The sequence below is a fragment of the Balaenoptera ricei genome, chromosome 16 (genome assembly GCF_028023285.1).
Source record: "Balaenoptera ricei isolate mBalRic1 chromosome 16, mBalRic1.hap2, whole genome shotgun sequence".
NCBI lineage: Eukaryota > Metazoa > Chordata > Mammalia > Artiodactyla > Balaenopteridae > Balaenoptera > Balaenoptera ricei.
In genome coordinates, this window is record NC_082654.1 from 81,146,236 (window position 1) to 81,164,179 (window position 17,944).

Here is a 17,944-nt window from a genome sequence, read left to right on the forward strand (position 1 = left end):
AGTAGTTTCTTTGATAGAAGTAGGAGCGCTCGTTGTGTTGGTAGGAGGAGTAGTGTCTATGGTAGAGGGAGGAGAGCTCATGGTGTTTCTTGGAGTAATAGTGTCTGTGGTAGAAGTAGGAGCGCTCGTGATGGTGTTAGGCATAGTAGTGTCGGTGGTAGATGTAGTTCGTTCGTGGTGGTGGTAGGAGCAGTAGTTTCTGCAGTAGAAGTAGCAGTGTTCATTGTGGTTGTTGGAGTAGTGGTTTCTGTGGTAGAAGTAGGAGTGCTCTTGGTGGTGGTAGGAGTAACAGGGTGTGTGGTACAAGGAGGTGTTCTTCTGTTGGTGGTAGGTGTAGTAGTTTCTGTGGTTGAAGGACTGGTGATCGTGGGGCAGGTAGGAGTAGTAAAGTCTTTCGTAGAAATATGCGCACTCGTGGTGGTGGTAGGAGTAGTAGTGTCAGTGGTAGTAGTAGTTGCACTCGTGGTGGTGGTAGGAGTAGTAGTTTATGTGCTAGAAGTACTTGTGCTCGTGGTGGAGGTAGTAGTATTGTCTGTGGTAGAAGTACGGGAACTCGTGGTGGTGGTAGGAATAGTTCTGTCTGTGGTAGAAGTTGTTGTGCTCGTTCCCGTGGTATTAGTAGTAGTTTCTGTGGTAGAAGTAGGAGCGTTCCTGTTGGTGGTAGGAGTACTAGAGTCTGTACTAGAAGTAGGGGCGCTCGTGGTGCTGGTGGGTGTTTTAGTTTCTGTGGTTGAATTAGGAGTGCTCATTGTGGTGGTAGGAATTGCCGTGCCTGTGGTAGAAGTAGGTGCTCTCGTGGTGGTACGAGTAGCAGGGTCTCTGTTAGAAGTAGTTTTGCTCATGGTGGTGGTAGGAGCAGCATGTTCTGTGTGAGAAGTAGGAGCGCACTTGGTGGTGGTAGGAGTTGCACAGTCTGTGGAAGAAATAGGAGCGTTCGTGGTCTTGGTAGTAGTAGTTCCTCTAGTAGAAGTAGGAGAGCTCGTGGTGGTGTTCAGAGTACTAGATACTTTGTTAGAGGTACGAGCGCTCGTGGTGGTGGTAGGGTAATAGTTTCTTTGATAGAAGTAGGAGCGCTTGTTGTGTTGTTAGGAGGAGTAGTGTCTGTGGTAGAGGGAGGAGATCGCTCATGGTGCTTCTTGGAGTAATAGTGTCTGTGGTAGAAGTAGGAGCGCTCGTGATGGTGTTAGGAGTAGTAGTGTCTGTGGCAGATGTAGTTCGCTCATGGTGGTGATAGGTGCAGTAGTTTCTGCAGTAGAAGTAGGAGTGTTGGTTGTGGTGGTTGGAGTAGTAGTTTCTGTGGTAGAAGTAGGAGTGCTCTTGGTGGTGGTAGGAGTAACAGGGTGTGTGGTACAAGGAGGTGTTCTTCTGTTGGTGGTAGGTGTAGTAGTTTCTGTGGTTGAAGGACTGGTGATCGTGGGGCAGGTAGGAGTAGTAAAGTCTTTCGTAGAAATATGCGCACTCGTGGTGGTGGTAGGAGTAGTAGTGTCAGTGGTAGTAGTAGTTGCACTCGTGGTGGTGGTAGGAGTAGTAGTTTATGTGCTAGAAGTACTTGTGCTCGTGGTGGAGGTAGTAGTATTGTCTGTGGTAGAAGTACGGGAACTCGTGGTGGTGGTAGGAATAGTTCTGTCTGTGGTAGAAGTTGTTGTGCTCGTTCCCGTGGTATTAGTAGTAGTTTCTGTGGTAGAAGTAGGAGCGTTCCTGTTGGTGGTAGGAGTACTAGAGTCTGTACTAGAAGTAGGGGCGCTCGTGGTGCTGGTGGGTGTTTTAGTTTCTGTGGTTGAATTAGGAGCGCTCATTGTGGTGGTAGGAGTTGCCGTGCCTGTGGTAGAAGTAGGTGCTCTCGTGGTGGTACGAGTAGCAGGGTCTCTGTTAGAAGTAGTTTTGCTCGTGGTGGTGGTAGGAGCAGCATGTTCTGTGTTAGAAGTAGGAGCACACTTGGTGGTGGTAGGAGTTGCACAGTCTGTGGAAGAAGTAGGAGCGTTCGTGGTCTTGGTAGTAGTAGTTTCTCTAGTAGAAGTAGGAGAGCTCGTGGTGGTGTTCAGAGTACTAGATACTTCCTTAGAGGTAGGAGCGCTCGTGGTGGTGGTAGGAGTAGGACTGTCTGTGGTAGAAGTAGGAGCGCTCGTGGTGTTGGTGGGAGTAGTGGTGACTGTGGTAGAAGTAGGAGCACTCATCTTGGTTGTAGGTGTATTAGTGTCTGTAGTAGAAGTTGTTGCGCTCGTGCTGGTGGTAGGAGTAGTACTTTCTGTGGTAGAAGCAGGAGCGCTTGTGGTGGTGTTAGGAGTAGTTGATTCTGTGGTAGAAGTAGGATTGCTCGTGGTGGTGGTAGGTGTAGTAGTGTCTGTGGTAGAAGTAGGATCGCTCGTGGTGGTGGTAGGCATAACAGGTTTTGTGGTAGAACAAGAAGCACTCGTGGTGTTTGTGGTAGTAGTAGTTTCTAGGGTAGAAGTAGTGGCTCTCGTTCTGGTGGTAGGAGTAGTAGTGCTCTGGTAGAAGTAGTTGTGCTCGTGGGGGTGGGAGAACTAGGAGTTTCTTTGGTAGAAGTAGGAGCACTCTTGGTGGTAAGAGCAGTAGATTCTGTGGTAGAAGTATGATCGCTCGTGATGGAGGTAGGAGTAGCAGGGCCTGTGGTAGAAGTAGGTGCTCTCGTCGTGTTGGAAGGAGTAGCATATTTTGTGGTACAAGTAGTTGCACTCGTGGTGGTGGTAGGAGTAGCAGGTTTTGTGCTAGAAGTAGTATTGCCTGTGGTGGTGCTTGGAGTTGCATGTTCTGTGGTAGAAGTAGGAGTGTTCATGGTGGTGGTAGGGTAGTAGTTTCTTTGGTAGAAGTAGGAGTGCTCATTTTGTTGGTAGGAGTAGTAGTGTCTGTGGTAGATGTAGGAGTGCTCGTGGAGGTGCTTGGAGTAGTAGTGTCTGTGGTAGAAGTAGGAGCACTGGTGGTGGTGGTAAGAGTAGTGTTCTCTGTGGTAGTAGAAGCTGTGCTCGTGGTGGAGGGAGAATTAGTAGTTTCCGTGGTAGAAATAGGAGTGCTCGTGTTGGTGGTAGTAGTAGTAGTTTCTGTGGTAGAAGTAGGAGCGCTCAGGGTGTTGGTAGGAATATCAGGGTCTGTGGTAGAAGTAGGTGCTCCCGTGGTTGTGGTAGAATTAGTAGTGTTTGTGATAGCAGTAGTGGTGGTCGTAGTGGTTCTAGGAGTAATAATGTCTTTGGTAGAAGTATGAGCGCTCGTGGTGGTTGAAGGTGTAGTAGTGTCTTTGGTAGAAGTATGAGCGCCCATGGTGGTGTTACGAGTAGTAGTTTCTGTGGTAGAAGTCGCAGTGCTCGTGGTGGTGATAGGAATAGCAGGGTCTGTGGTACACATAGGTTCTCTCGTGATAGTGGTAAGAGTAGTAGTGTCTGTGTTAGAAGCAGTGGTTCTCGTGGGGGTGGTAGGAGTAGTATTCTGTTTCGTATTTGTATGAGCATTCGTGGTGGTGACAGAAGTCGTAGTGTCTGTGGTAGAAGTAGTTGTGCTCATGGTGGTGGTAGAAGTAGCAGGTATGGTGATAGAAGTAGGAGGGCTAGTGATGGAGGTAGGCGTAGTAGTGTCTGTGTTAGAAGGAAGAGCGCTAGTCCTCCTGGTAGTAATTGCACGGTCTCTGATAGAAGTAGGAGGCTCATGGTTGTGATAGCAGTAGAAATGTCTGTGGTAGAAGTAGTTGCGCTCGTGGTGGGTGTAGGAGTAGTAGTTTCTGTGGTAGAGTACTGGCACCAGTGTTGGTGGTAGGAACACTAGTGTCTGTGGTAGAAGTATTTGCACTCGTGGTGGTGGTAAGAGCAGTAGTGTCTGTGGTAGAAGTACTTACACTCGGGGTGGTGGTAGGAGTAGTACGGTCTGTGGTAGAAGTAGTTGCGCTCGTGGTGGTAGTAGGAATAGTAGTTTCTGTAGAAGAAGTAGGAGCTCTCTTCCTGTTGGTAGGAGTAGTAGTTTCTGTTGTAGAAATAGGATCTCTCGTGATGGAGGTAGAGGTAGCAGGGCCTGTGGTAGAAGTAGGTGCTCTCGTTGTGTTGGTAGGAGTAGAAGGCTTTGGGGTACAAGAAGATCCACTCGCGGTGGTGGTAGGAGAAGCAGGTATTGTGGTAGAAGTAGTAACACTTGTGGTGGTGGTCTGAGTTGCATGTTCTGTGGTAGAAGTAGGAGCGTTCATGTTGGTGGTAGGGTAGTAGTTTCTTTGATAGAAGTAGGAGCGCTCGTTGTGTTGGTAGGAGGAGTAGTGTCTATGGTAGAGGGAGGAGAGCTCATGGTGTTTCTTGGAGTAATAGTGTCTGTGGTAGAAGTAGGAGCGCTCGTGATGGTGTTAGGCATAGTAGTGTCGGTGGTAGATGTAGTTCGTTCGTGGTGGTGGTAGGAGCAGTAGTTTCTGCAGTAGAAGTAGCAGTGTTCATTGTGGTTGTTGGAGTAGTGGTTTCTGTGGTAGAAGTAGGAGTGCTCTTGGTGGTGGTAGGAGTAACAGGGTGTGTGGTACAAGGAGGTGTTCTTCTGTTGGTGGTAGGTGTAGTAGTTTCTGTGGTTGAAGGACTGGTGATCATGGGGCAGGTAGGAGTAGTAAAGTCTTTCGTAGAAATATGCGCACTCGTGGTGGTGGTAGGAGTAGTAGTGTCAGTGGTAGTAGTAGTTGCACTCGTGGTGGTGGTAGGAGTAGTAGTTTATGTGCTAGAAGTACTTGTGCTCGTGGTGGAGGTAGTAGTATTGTCTGTGGTAGAAGTACGGGAACTCGTGGTGGTGGTAGGAATAGTTCTGTCTGTGGTAGAAGTTGTTGTGCTCGTTCCCGTGGTATTAGTAGTAGTTTCTGTGGTAGAAGTAGGAGCGTTCCTGTTGGTGGTAGGAGTACTAGAGTCTGTACTAGAAGTAGGGGCGCTCGTGGTGCTGGTGGGTGTTTTAGTTTCTGTGGTTGAATTAGGAGTGCTCATTGTGGTGGTAGGAATTGCCGTGCCTGTGGTAGAAGTAGGTGCTCTCGTGGTGGTACGAGTAGCAGGGTCTCTGTTAGAAGTAGTTTTGCTCGTGGTGGTGGTAGGAGCAGCATGTTCTGTGTGAGAAGTAGGAGCGCACTTGGTGGTGGTAGGAGTTGCACAGTCTGTGGAAGAAATAGGAGCGTTCGTGGTCTTGGTAGTAGTAGTTCCTCTAGTAGAAGTAGGAGAGCTCGTGGTGGTGTTCAGAGTACTAGATACTTTGTTAGAGGTACGAGCGCTCGTGGTGGTGGTAGGGTAATAGTTTCTTTGATAGAAGTAGGAGCGCTTGTTGTGTTGTTAGGAGGAGTAGTGTCTGTGGTAGAGGGAGGAGATCGCTCATGGTGCTTCTTGGAGTAATAGTGTCTGTGGTAGAAGTAGGAGCGCTCGTGATGGTGTTAGGAGTAGTAGTGTCTGTGGCAGATGTAGTTCGCTCGTGGTGGTGATAGGTGCAGTAGTTTCTGCAGTAGAAGTAGGAGTGTTGGTTGTGGTGGTTGGAGTAGTAGTTTCTGTGGTAGAAGTAGGAGTGCTCTTGGTGGTGGTAGGAGTAACAGGGTGTGTGGTACAAGGAGGTGTTCTTCTGTTGGTGGTAGGTGTAGTAGTTTCTGTGGTTGAAGGACTGGTGATCGTGGGGCAGGTAGGAGTAGTAAAGTCTTTCGTAGAAATATGCGCACTCGTGGTGGTGGTAGGAGTAGTAGTGTCAGTGGTAGTAGTAGTTGCACTCGTGGTGGTGGTAGGAGTAGTAGTTTATGTGCTAGAAGTACTTGTGCTCGTGGTGGAGGTAGTAGTATTGTCTGTGGTAGAAGTACGGGAACTCGTGGTGGTGGTAGGAATAGTTCTGTCTGTGGTAGAAGTTGTTGTGCTCGTTCCCGTGGTATTAGTAGTAGTTTCTGTGGTAGAAGTAGGAGCGTTCCTGTTGGTGGTAGGAGTACTAGAGTCTGTACTAGAAGTAGGGGCGCTCGTGGTGCTGGTGGGTGTTTTAGTTTCTGTGGTTGAATTAGGAGCGCTCATTGTGGTGGTAGGAGTTGCCGTGCCTGTGGTAGAAGTAGGTGCTCTCGTGGTGGTACGAGTAGCAGGGTCTCTGTTAGAAGTAGTTTTGCTCGTGGTGGTGGTAGGAGCAGCATGTTCTGTGTTAGAAGTAGGAGCACACTTGGTGGTGGTAGGAGTTGCACAGTCTGTGGAAGAAGTAGGAGCGTTCGTGGTCTTGGTAGTAGTAGTTTCTCTAGTAGAAGTAGGAGAGCTCGTGGTGGTGTTCAGAGTACTAGATACTTCCTTAGAGGTAGGAGCGCTCGTGGTGGTGGTAGGAGTAGGACAGTCTGTGGTAGAAGTAGGAGCGCTCGTGGTGTTGGTGGGAGTAGTGGTGACTGTGGTAGAAGTAGGAGCACTCATCTTGGTTGTAGGTGTATTAGTGTCTGTAGTAGAAGTTGTTGCGCTCGTGCTGGTGGTAGGAGTAGTACTTTCTGTGGTAGAAGCAGGAGCGCTCGTGGTGGTGTTAGGAGTAGTTGATTCTGTGGTAGAAGTAGGATTGCTCGTGGTGGTGGTAGGTGTAGTAGTGTCTGTGGTAGAAGTAGGATCGCTCGTGGTGGTGGTAGGCATAACAGGTTTTGTGGTAGAACAAGAAGCACTCGTGGTGTTTGTGGTAGTAGTAGTTTCTAGGGTAGAAGTAGTGGCTCTCGTTCTGGTGGTAGGAGTAGTAGTGCTCTGGTAGAAGTAGTTGTGCTCGTGGGGGTGGGAGAACTAGTAGTTTCTTTGGTAGAAGTAGGAGCACTCTTGGTGGTAAGAGCAGTAGATTCTGTGGTAGAAGTATGATCGCTCGTGATGGAGGTAGGAGTAGCAGGGCCTGTGGTAGAAGTAGGTGCTCTCGTCGTGTTGGAAGGAGTAGCATATTTTGTGGTACAAGTAGTTGCACTCGTGGTGGTGGTAGGAGTGGCAGGTTTTGTGCTAGAAGTAGTATCGCCTGTGGTGGTGCTTGGAGTTGCATGTTCTGTGGTAGAAGTAGGAGTGTTCATGGTGGTGGTAGGGTAGTAGTTTCTTTGGTAGAAGTAGGAGTGCTCATTTTGTTGGTAGGAGTAGTAGTGTCTGTGGTAGATGTAGGAGTGCTCGTGGAGGTGCTTGGAGTAGTAGTGTCTGTGGTAGAAGTAGGAGCACTGGTGGTGGTGGTAAGAGTAGTGTTCTCTGTGGTAGTAGAAGCTGTGCTCGTGGTGGAGGGAGAATTAGTAGTTTCCATGGTAGAAATAGGAGTGCTCGTGTTGGTGGTAGTAGTAGTAGTTTCTGTGGTAGAAGTAGGAGCGCTCAGGGTGTTGGTAGGAATATCAGGGTCTGTGGTAGAAGTAGGTGCTCCCGTGGTTGTGGTAGAATTAGTAGTGTTTGTGATAGCAGTAGTGGTGGTCGTAGTGGTTCTAGGAGTAATAATGTCTTTGGTAGAAGTATGAGCGCTCGTGGTGGTTGAAGGTGTAGTAGTGTCTTGGTAGAAGTATGAGCGCCCATGGTGGTGTTACGAGTAGTAGTTTCTGTGGTAGAAGTCGCAGTGCTCGTGGTGGTGATAGGAATAGCAGGGTCTGTGGTACACATAGGTTCTCTCGTGATAGTGGTAAGAGTAGTAGTGTCTGTGTTAGAAGCAGTGGTTCTCGTGGGGGTGGTAGGAGTAGTATTCTGTTTCGTATTTGTATGAGCATTCGTGGTGGTGACAGGAGTCGTAGTGTCTGTGGTAGAAGTAGTTGTGCTCATGGTGGTGGTAGAAGTAGCAGGTATGGTGATAGAAGTAGGAGGGCTAGTGATGGAGGTAGGCGTAGTAGTGTCTGTGTTAGAAGGAAGAGCGCTAGTCCTCCTGGTAGTAATTGCACGGTCTCTGATAGAAGTAGGAGGCTCATGGTTGTGATAGCAGTAGAAATGTCTGTGGTAGAAGTAGTTGTGCTCGTGGTGGGTGTAGGAGTAGTAGTTTCTGTGGTAGAGTACTGGCACCAGTGTTGGTGGTAGGAACACTAGTGTCTGTGGTAGAAGTATTTGCACTCGTGGTGGTGGTAAGAGCAGTAGTGTCTGTGGTAGAAGTACTTACACTCGGGGTGGTGGTAGGAGTAGTACGGTCTGTGGTAGAAGTAGTTGCGCTCGTGGTGGTAGTAGGAATAGTAGTTTCTGTAGAAGAAGTAGGAGCTCTCTTCCTGTTGGTAGGAGTAGTAGTTTCTGTTGTAGAAATAGGATCTCTCGTGATGGAGGTAGAGGTAGCAGGGCCTGTGGTAGAAGTAGGTGCTCTCGTTGTGTTGGTAGGAGTAGAAGGTTTTGGGGTACAAGAAGATCCACTCGCGGTGGTGGTAGGAGAAGCAGGTATTGTGGTAGAAGTAGTAACACTTGTGGTGGTGGTCTGAGTTGCATGTTCTGTGGTAGAAGTAGGAGCGTTCATGTTGGTGGTAGGGTAGTAGTTTCTTTGATAGAAGTAGGAGCGCTCGTTGTGTTGGTAGGAGGAGTAGTGTCTATGGTAGAGGGAGGAGAGCTCATGGTGTTTCTTGGAGTAATAGTGTCTGTGGTAGAAGTAGGAGCGCTCGTGATGGTGTTAGGCATAGTAGTGTCGGTGGTAGATGTAGTTCGTTCGTGGTGGTGGTAGGAGCAGTAGTTTCTGCAGTAGAAGTAGCAGTGTTCATTGTGGTTGTTGGAGTAGTGGTTTCTGTGGTAGAAGTAGTAGTGCTCTTGGTGGTGGTAGGAGTAACAGGGCGTGTGGTACAAGGAGGTGTTCTTCTGTTGGTGGTAGGTGTAGTAGTTTCTGTGGTTGAAGGACTGGTGATCGTGGGGCAGGTAGGAGTAGTAAAGTCTTTCGTAGAAATATGCGCACTCGTGGTGGTGGTAGGAGTAGTAGTGTCAGTGGTAGTAGTAGTTGCACTCGTGGTGGTGGTAGGAGTAGTAGTTTATGTGCTAGAAGTACTTGTGCTCGTGGTGGAGGTAGTAGTATTGTCTGTGGTAGAAGTACGGGAACTCGTGGTGGTGGTAGGAATAGTTCTGTCTGTGGTAGAAGTTGTTGTGCTCGTTCCCGTGGTATTAGTAGTAGTTTCTGTGGTAGAAGTAGGAGCGTTCCTGTTGGTGGTAGGAGTACTAGAGTCTGTACTAGAAGTAGGGGCGCTCGTGGTGCTGGTGTGTGTTTTAGTTTCTGTGGTTGAATTAGGAGCGCTCATTGTGGTGGTAGGAGTTGCCGTGCCTGTGGTAGAAGTAGGTGGTCTCGTGGTGGTACGAGTAGCAGGGTCTCTGTTAGAAGTAGTTTTGCTCGTGGTGGTGGTAGGAGCAGCATGTTCTGTGTGAGAAGTAGGAGCGCACTTGGTGGTGGTAGGAGTTGCACAGTCTGTGGAAGAAATAGGAGCGTTCGTGGTCTTGGTAGTAGTAGTTCCTCTAGTAGAAGTAGGAGAGCTCGTGGTGGTGTTCAGAGTACTAGATACTTTGTTAGAGGTACGAGCGCTCGTGGTGGTGGTAGGGTAATAGTTTCTTTGATAGAAGTAGGAGCGCTTGTTGTGTTGTTAGGAGTAGTAGTGTCTGTGGTAGAGGGAGGAGATCGCTCATGGTGCTTCTTGGAGTAATAGTGTCTGTGGTAGAAGTAGGAGCGCTCGTGATGGTGTTAGGAGTAGTAGTGTCTGTGGCAGATGTAGTTCGCTCGTGGTGGTGATAGGTGCAGTAGTTTCTGCAGTAGAAGTAGGAGTGTTGGTTGTGGTGGTTGGAGTAGTAGTTTCTGTGGTAGAAGTAGGAGTGCTCTTGGTGGTGGTAGGAGTAACAGGGTGTGTGGTACAAGGAGGTGTTCTTCTGTTGGTGGTAGGTGTAGTAGTTTCTGTGGTTGAAGGACTGGTGATCGTGGGGCAGGTAGGAGTAGTAAAGTCTTTCGTAGAAATATGCGCACTCGTGGTGGTGGTAGGAGTAGTAGTGTCAGTGGTAGTAGTAGTTGCACTCGTGGTGGTGGTAGGAGTAGTAGTTTATGTGCTAGAAGTACTTGTGCTCGTGGTGGAGGTAGTAGTATTGTCTGTGGTAGAAGTACGGGAACTCGTGGTGGTGGTAGGAATAGTTCTGTCTGTGGTAGAAGTTGTTGTGCTCGTTCCCGTGGTATTAGTAGTAGTTTCTGTGGTAGAAGTAGGAGCGTTCCTGTTGGTGGTAGGAGTACTAGAGTCTGTACTAGAAGTAGGGGCGCTCGTGGTGCTGGTGGGTGTTTTAGTTTCTGTGGTTGAATTAGGAGCGCTCATTGTGGTGGTAGGAGTTGCCGTGCCTGTGGTAGAAGTAGGTGCTCTCGTGGTGGTACGAGTAGCAGGGTCTCTGTTAGAAGTAGTTTTGCTCGTGGTGGTGGTAGGAGCAGCATGTTCTGTGTTAGAAGTAGGAGCACACTTGGTGGTGGTAGGAGTTGCACAGTCTGTGGAAGAAGTAGGAGCGTTCGTGGTCTTGGTAGTAGTAGTTTCTCTAGTAGAAGTAGGAGAGCTCGTGGTGGTGTTCAGAGTACTAGATACTTCCTTAGAGGTAGGAGCGCTCGTGGTGGTGGTAGGAGTAGGACTGTCTGTGGTAGAAGTAGGAGTGCTCGTGGTGTTGGTGGGAGTAGTGGTGACTGTGGTAGAAGTAGGAGCACTCATCTTGGTTGTAGATGTATTAGTGTCTGTAGTAGAAGTTGTTGCGCTCGTGCTGGTGGTAGGAGTAGTACTTTCTGTGGTAGAAGCAGGAGCGCTCGTGGTGGTGTTAGGAGTAGTTGATTCTGTGGTAGAAGTAGGATTGCTCGTGGTGGTGGTAGGTGTAGTAGTGTCTGTGGTAGAAGTAGGATCGCTCGTGGTGGTGGTAGGCATAACAGGTTTTGTGGTAGAACAAGAAGCACTCGTGGTGTTTGTGGTAGTAGTAGTTTCTAGGGTAGAAGTAGTGGCTCTCGTTCTGGTGGTAGGAGTAGTAGTGCTCTGGTAGAAGTAGTTGTGCTCGTGGGGGTGGGAGAACTAGTAGTTTCTGTGGTGGAAATAGGAGCACTCTTGATGGTAGGAGCAGTAGATTCTGTGGTAGAAGTATGATCGCTCGTGATGGAGGTAGGAGTAGCAGGGCCTGTGGTAGAAGTAGGTGCTCTCATCGTGTTGGAAGGAGTAGCATATTTTGTGGTACAAGTAGTTGCACTCGTGGTGGTGGTAGGAGTAGCAGGTTTTGTGCTAGAAGTAGTATCGCCTGTGGTGGTGCTTGGAGTTGCATGTTCTGTGGTAGAAGTAGGAGTGCTCATGGTGGTGGTAGGGTAGTAGTTTCTTTGGTAGAAGAAGGAGTTCTCATTTTGTTGGTAGGAGTAGTAGTGTCTGTGGTAGATGTAGGAGTGCTCGTGGAGGTGCTTGGAGTAGTAGTGTCTGTGGTAGAAGTAGGAGCACTGGTGGTGGTGGTAAGAGTAGTGTTCTCTGTGGTAGTAGAAGCTGTGCTCGTGGTGGAGGGAGAATTAGTAGTTTCCGTGGTAGAAATAGGAGTGCTCGTGTTGGTGGTAGTAGTAGTAGTTTCTGTGGTAGAAGTAGGAGCGCTCAGGGTGTTGGTAGGAATATCAGGGTCTGTGGTAGAAGTAGGTGCTCCCGTGGTTGTGGTAGAATTAGTAGTGTTTGTGATAGCAGTAGTGGTGGTCGTAGTGGTTCTAGGAGTAATAATGTCTTTGGTAGAAGTATGAGCGCTCGTAGTGGTTGAAGGTGTAGTAGTGTCTTTGGTAGAAGTATGAGCGCCCATGGTGGTGTTACGAGTAGTAGTTTCTGTGGTAGAAGTCGCAGTGCTCGTGGTGGTGATAGGAATAGCAGGGTCTGTGGTACACATAGGTTCTCTCGTGATAGTGGTAAGAGTAGTAGTGTCTGTGTTAGAAGCAGTGGTTCTCGTGGGGGTGGTAGGAGTAGTATTCTGTTTCGTATTTGTATGAGCATTCGTGGTGGTGACAGGAGTCGTAGTGTCTGTGGTAGAAGTAGTTGTGCTCATGGTGGTGGTAGAAGTAGCAGGTATGGTGGTAGAAGTAGGAGGGCTAGTGATGGAGGTAGGCGTAGTAGTGTCTGTGTTAGAAGGAAGAGCGCTAGTCCTCCTGGTAGTAATTGCACGGTCTCTGATAGAAGTAGGAGGCTCTTGGTTGTGATAGCAGTAGAAATGTCTGTGGTAGAAGTAGTTGTGCTCGTGGTGGGTGTAGGAGTAGTAGTTTCTGTGGTAGAGTACTGGCACCAGTGTTGGTGGTAGGAACACTAGTGTCTGTGGTAGAAGTATTTGCACTCGTGGTGGTGGTAAGAGCAGTAGTGTCTGTGGTAGAAGTACTTACACTCGGGGTGGTGGTAGGAGTAGTACGGTCTGTGGTAGAAGTAGTTGCGCTCGTGGTGGTAGTAGGAATAGTAGTTTCTGTAGAAGAAGTAGGAGCTCTCTTCCTGTTGGTAGGAGTAGTAGTTTCTGTTGTAGAAATAGGATCTCTCGTGATGGGGTAGAGGTAGCAGGGCCTGTGGTAGAAGTAGGTGCTCTCGTTGTGTTGGTAGGAGTAGAAGGTTTTGGGGTACAAGAAGATCCACTCGCGGTGGTGGTAGGAGAAGCAGGTATTGTGGTAGAAGTAGTAACACTTGTGGTGGTGGTCTGAGTTGCATGTTCTGTGGTAGAAGTAGGAGCGTTCATGTTGGTGGTAGGGTAGTAGTTTCTTTGATAGAAGTAGGAGCGCTCGTTGTGTTGGTAGGAGGAGTAGTGTCTATGGTAGAGGGAGGAGAGCTCATGGTGTTTCTTGGAGTAATAGTGTCTGTGGTAGAAGTAGGAGCGCTCGTGATGGTGTTAGGCATAGTAGTGTCAGTGGTAGATGTAGTTCGTTCGTGGTGGTGGTAGGAGCAGTAGTTTCTGCAGTAGAAGTAGCAGTGTTCGTTGTGGTGGTTGGAGTAGTGGTTTCTGTGGTAGAAGTAGGAGTGCTCTTGGTGGTGGTAGGAGTCACAGGGTCTGTGGAACTAGTAGGTGCTCTTGTGGTGGAGGTAGGAGTAGTAGTTTCTGTGGTAGAAGGACTGGTGATCGTGTGGTTGGTAGGAGTAGTAATGACTTTCGTAGACATATGTGCACTCATGGTGGTGGTAGGAATAGTAGTTTCAGTGGTAGTAGTAGTTGCACTCGTGGTGGTGGTAGGAGTAGTAGTGTCTGTGGTAGAAGTAGGAGAGCTCGTGGTGGTGATAGGAATAGCACTGTCTGTGGTAGAAATTGTTGTGCTCGTTCCCGTGGTATTAGTAGTAATTCCTGTGGTAGAAGTAGGAGTGTTCCTGGTTGTGGTAGGAGTACTAGTGTCTGTAGTAGAAGTAGGGGCACTCGTGGTGGTGGTGGGAGTTTTTGTTTCTGTGGTTGAATTGGGAGTGCTCATTGTGGTGGTAGGAGTTGCAGTGCCTGTGGTAGAAGTAGGTGCTCTCAGGGTGGTGTTACGAGTAGCAGGGACTCTGTTAGAAGTAGTTTTGCTCGTGGTGGTGGTAGGAGCAGCATGTTCTGTGTGAGAAGTAGGAGCGCACTTGGTGGTGGTAGGAGTTGCACAGTCTGTGGAAGAAATAGGAGCGCTCGTGGTCTTGGTAGTAGTAGTTCCTCTAGTAGAAGTAGGAGAGCTTGTGGTGGTGTTCAGAGTACTAGATACTTTGTTAGAGGTACGAGCGCTCGTGGTGGTGGTAGGGTAATAGTTTCTTTGATAGAAGTAGGAGCGCTTGTTGTGTTGTTAGGAGGAGTAGTGTCTGTGGTAGAGGGAGGAGATCGCTCATGGTGCTTCTTGGAGTAATAGTGTCTGTGGTAGAAGTAGGAGCGCTCGTGATGGTGTTAGGAGTAGTAGTGTCTGTGGTAGATGTAGTTCGCTCATGGTGGTGATAGGAGCAGTATTTTCTGCAGTAGAAGTAGGAGTGTTCGTTGTGGTGGTTGGAGTAGTAGTTTCTGTGGTAGAAGTAGGAGTGCTCTTGGTGGTGGTAGGAGTAACAGGGTGTGTGGTACAAGGAGGTGTTCTTCTGTTGGTGGTAGGTGTAGTAGTTTCTGTGGTTGAAGGACTGGTGATCGTGGGGCAGGTAGGAGTAGTAAAGTCTTTTGTAGAAATATGCGCACTCGTGGTGGTGGTAGGAGCAGTAGTGTCAGTGGTAGTAGTAGTTGCACTCGTGGTGGTGGTAGGAGTAGTAGTTTATGTGCTAGAAGTACTTGTGCTCATGGTGGAGGTAGTAGTATTGTCTGTGGTAGAAGTACGGGAACTCGTGGTGGTGGTAGGAATAGTTCTGTCTGTGGTAGAAGTTGTTGTGCTCGTTCCCGTGGTATTAGTAGTAGTTTCTGTGGTAGAAGTAGGAGCGTTCCTGTTGGTGGTAGGAGTACTAGAGTCTGTACTAGAAGTAGGGGCGCTCGTGGTGCTGGTGGGTGTTTTAGTTTCTGTGGTTGAATTAGGAGCGCTCATTGTGGTGGTAGGTGTTGCCGTGCCTGTGGTAGAAGTAGGTGCTCTCGTGGTGGTACGAGTAGCAGGGTCTCTGTTAGAAGTAGTTTTGCTCGTGGTGGTGGTAGGAGCAGCATGTTCTGTGTGAGAAGTAGGAGCGCACTTGGTGGTGGTAGGAGTTGCACAGTCTGTGGAAGAAGTAGGAGCGTTCGTGGTCTTGGTAGTAGTAGTTTCTCTAGTAGAAGTAGGAGAGCTCGTGGTGGTGTTCAGAGTACTAGATACTTCCTTAGAGGTAGGAGCGCTCGTGGTGGTGGTAGGAGTAGGACTGTCTGTGGTAGAAGTAGGAGCGCTCGTGGTGTTGGTGGGAGTAGTGGTGACTGTGGTAGAAGTAGGAGCACTCATCTTGGTTGTAGGTGTATTAGTGTCTGTAGTAGAAGTTGTTGCGCTCGTGCTGGTGGTAGGAGTAGTACTTTCTGTGGTAGAAGCAGGAGCGCTCGTGGTGGTGTTAGGAGTAGTTGATTCTGTGGTAGAAGTAGGATTGCTCGTGGTGGTGGTAGGTGTAGTAGTGTCTGTGGTAGAAGTAGGATCGCTCGTGGTGGTGGTAGGCATAACAGGTTTTGTGGTAGAACAAGAAGCACTCGTGGTGTTTGTGGTAGTAGTAGTTTCTAGGGTAGAAGTAGTGGCTCTCGTTCTGGTGGTAGGAGTAGTAGTGCTCTGGTAGATGTAGTTGTGCTCGTGGGGGTGGGAGAATTAGTAGTTTCTGTGGTAGAAGTAGGAGCACTCTTGGTGGTAGGAGTAGTAGATTCTGTGGTAGAATTATGATCGCTCATGTTGGAGGTAGGAGTAGCAGGGCCTGTGGTAGAAGTAGGTGCTCTCGTCGTGTTGGAAGGAGTAGCATATTTTGTGGTACAAGTAGTTGCACTCGTGGTGGTGGTAGGAGTAGCAGGTTTTGTGCTAGAAGTAGTATCGCCTGTGGTGGTGCTTGGAGTTGCATGTTCTGTGGTAGAAGTAGGAGTGCTCATGGTGGTGGTAGGGTAGTAGTTTCTTTGGTAGAAGAAGGAGTTCTCATTTTGTTGGTAGGAGTAGTAGTGTCTGTGGTAGATGTAGGAGTGCTCGTGGAGGTGCTTGGAGTAGTAGTGTCTGTGGTAGAAGTAGGAGCACTGGTGGTGGTTGTAAGAGTAGTATTGTCTGTGGTAGTAGAAGCTGTGCTCGTGGTGGAGGGAGAATTATTAGTTTCCGTGGTAGAAGTAGGAGTGCTCGTGTTGGTGGTAGTAGTAGTAGTTTCTGTGGTAGAAGTAGGAGCGCTCAGGGTGTTGGTAGGAATAGCAGGGTCTGTGGTAGAAATAGGAGTGCTCTTGGTGGTGGTAGGAGTAACAGGGTCTGTGGTACAAGTAGGTGCTCTTGTGGTGTTTGTAGGAGTAGCAGTTTCTGTGGTAGAAGGACTGGTGATCGTGGCATTGGTAGGAGTAGTAATGTCTTTAGTAGAAATATGTGCATTCATGGTGGTGTTAGGAGGAGTAGTGTCAGTAGTAGTAGTAGTTCCACTCGTGGTGGTGATAGGAGTAGTAGTTTCTGTGCTAGAAGTACTTGTGCTCCTGGTGGAGGTAGGAGTAGTAGTGTCTGTGGTAGAAGTAAGAGAGCTCGTGGTGTTGGTAGGAATAGTTCTGTCTGTGGTAGAGTATTTTTTGCTCGTTCCCATGGTATTAGTAGTAGTTTCTGTGGTAGAAGTAGGAGCGTTCCTGGTGGTGGTAGGACTACTAGTGTCTGTACTAGAAGTAGGGGCGCTCGTGGTGCTGGTGGGTGTTTTAGTTTCTGTGGTTGAATTAGGAGCGCTCATTGTGGTGGTAGGTGCTGCAGTGCCTGTGGTAGAAGTAGGTGCTCTCATGGTAGTGGTACGAGTAGCAGGGTCTCTGTAAGAAGTAGTTTTGCTCGTGGTGGTGGTAGAAGCAGCATGTTCTGTGTTAGAAGTAGGAGCACACTTGGTGGTGGTAGGAGTTGCACAGTCTGTGGAAGAAGTAGGAGCACTCGTGGTCTTGGTATTAATAGTTTCTCTAGTACAAGTAGGAGAGCTCGTGGTGGTGTTCAGAGTACTAGATACTTTCTTAGAGGTAGGAGCGCTTGTGGTGTTGGTAGGTGTAGGACTGTCTGTGGTAGACGTAGGAGCGCTCGTGGTGTTGGTGGGAGTAGGAGTGACTGTGGTAGAAGTAGGAGCACTCCTCTTGGTTGTAGGTGTATTAGTGTCTGTAGTAGATGTTTTTTTGCTCGTGCTGGTGGTAGTAGTAGTAGTTTCTGTGGTAGAAGCAGGAGCGCTCGTGGTGGTGTTAGGAGTAGTTGATTCTGTGGTAGAAGTAGGATTGCTCGTGGTGGTGGTAGGTGTAGTAGTGTCTGTGGTAGAAGTAGGATCGCTCGTGGTGGTGGTAGGTGTAACAGGTTTTGTGGTAGAAGAAGGAGCACTCATGGTGTTTGTGGTAGTAGTAGTTTCTAGGGTAGAAGTAGTGTCTCTCGTTCTGGTGGTAGGAGTAGTAGTGTCTGTGGTAGAAGTAGTTGCACTCGTGGTGGTGGGAGATCTAGTAGTTTCTGTGGTAGAAGTAGGAGCACTCTTGGTGGTAGGAATAGTAGTTTCTGTGGTAGAAGTATGATCGCTCGTGATGGAGGTAGTAGTAGCAGGGCCTGTGGTAGAAGTAGGTGCTTTCATAGTGTTGGAAGGAGTAGCATGTTTTGTGGTAAAAGTAGTTGCACTCGTGATGGTGGTAGGAGTAGCAGGTTTTGTGCTAGGAGTAGTATCGCCTTTGGTGGTGGTTGTAGTTGCATGTTCTGTGGTAGGATTAGGAGCCCTCATGGTGGTGGTATGGTAGTAGACTCTTTGGTAGAAGTAGGAGTGCTCGTTTTGTTGGTAGGAGTAGTAGTGTCTGTGGTAGATGTAGGAGTGCTCGTGGAGGTGCTTGCGTAGTAGTGTCTGTGGTAGAATTAGGAACACGGGTGGTGGTGGTAGGAGTAGTACTGTCTATGGTAGTAGTAGTTGTGCTCGTGGTGGAGGGAGGAGTAGTAGTTTCAGGGGTAGAAGTAGGAGTGCTCGTGTTGGTGGTAGTAGTAGTAGTTTCTGTGGTAGAAGTAGGAGCACTCAGGGTAGTGGTAGTTATAGCAGGGTCTGTGGTAGAAGTAGGTGCTGTCGTAGTTGTGGTAGGTTTAGTAGCGTTTGTGATAGCACTAGTGGTGTTCGTAGTGGTAGTAGGAGTAATACTGTCTTTGGTAGAAGTATGAGCGCTCGTGGTGGAGGCAGGGTAGTAGTGTCTGTGGTAAAAATATGAGCGCCCGTGGTGGTGTTACAAGTAGTAGTTTCTGTGGTAGAAGTCGCAGTTCTCGTGGTGGTGACAGGAATAGCAGGGTCTGTGGTACAAATAGGTTCTCTCGTGATAGTGGTAAGAGTAGTAGTGTCTGTGTTAGAAGCAGTGATTCTCGTGGGGGTGGTAAGAGTAGTACTGTGTTTCGTAGTTGTATGAGCACTCGTGGTGGGGGCAGGTGTAGTAGTGTTTGTGGTAGAAGTAGTTGTGCTCATGGTGGTGGTAGGAGTAGCAGGTATTGTGGTAGAAGTAGGAGTGCTAGTTATGGTGGTAGGTGTAGTAGT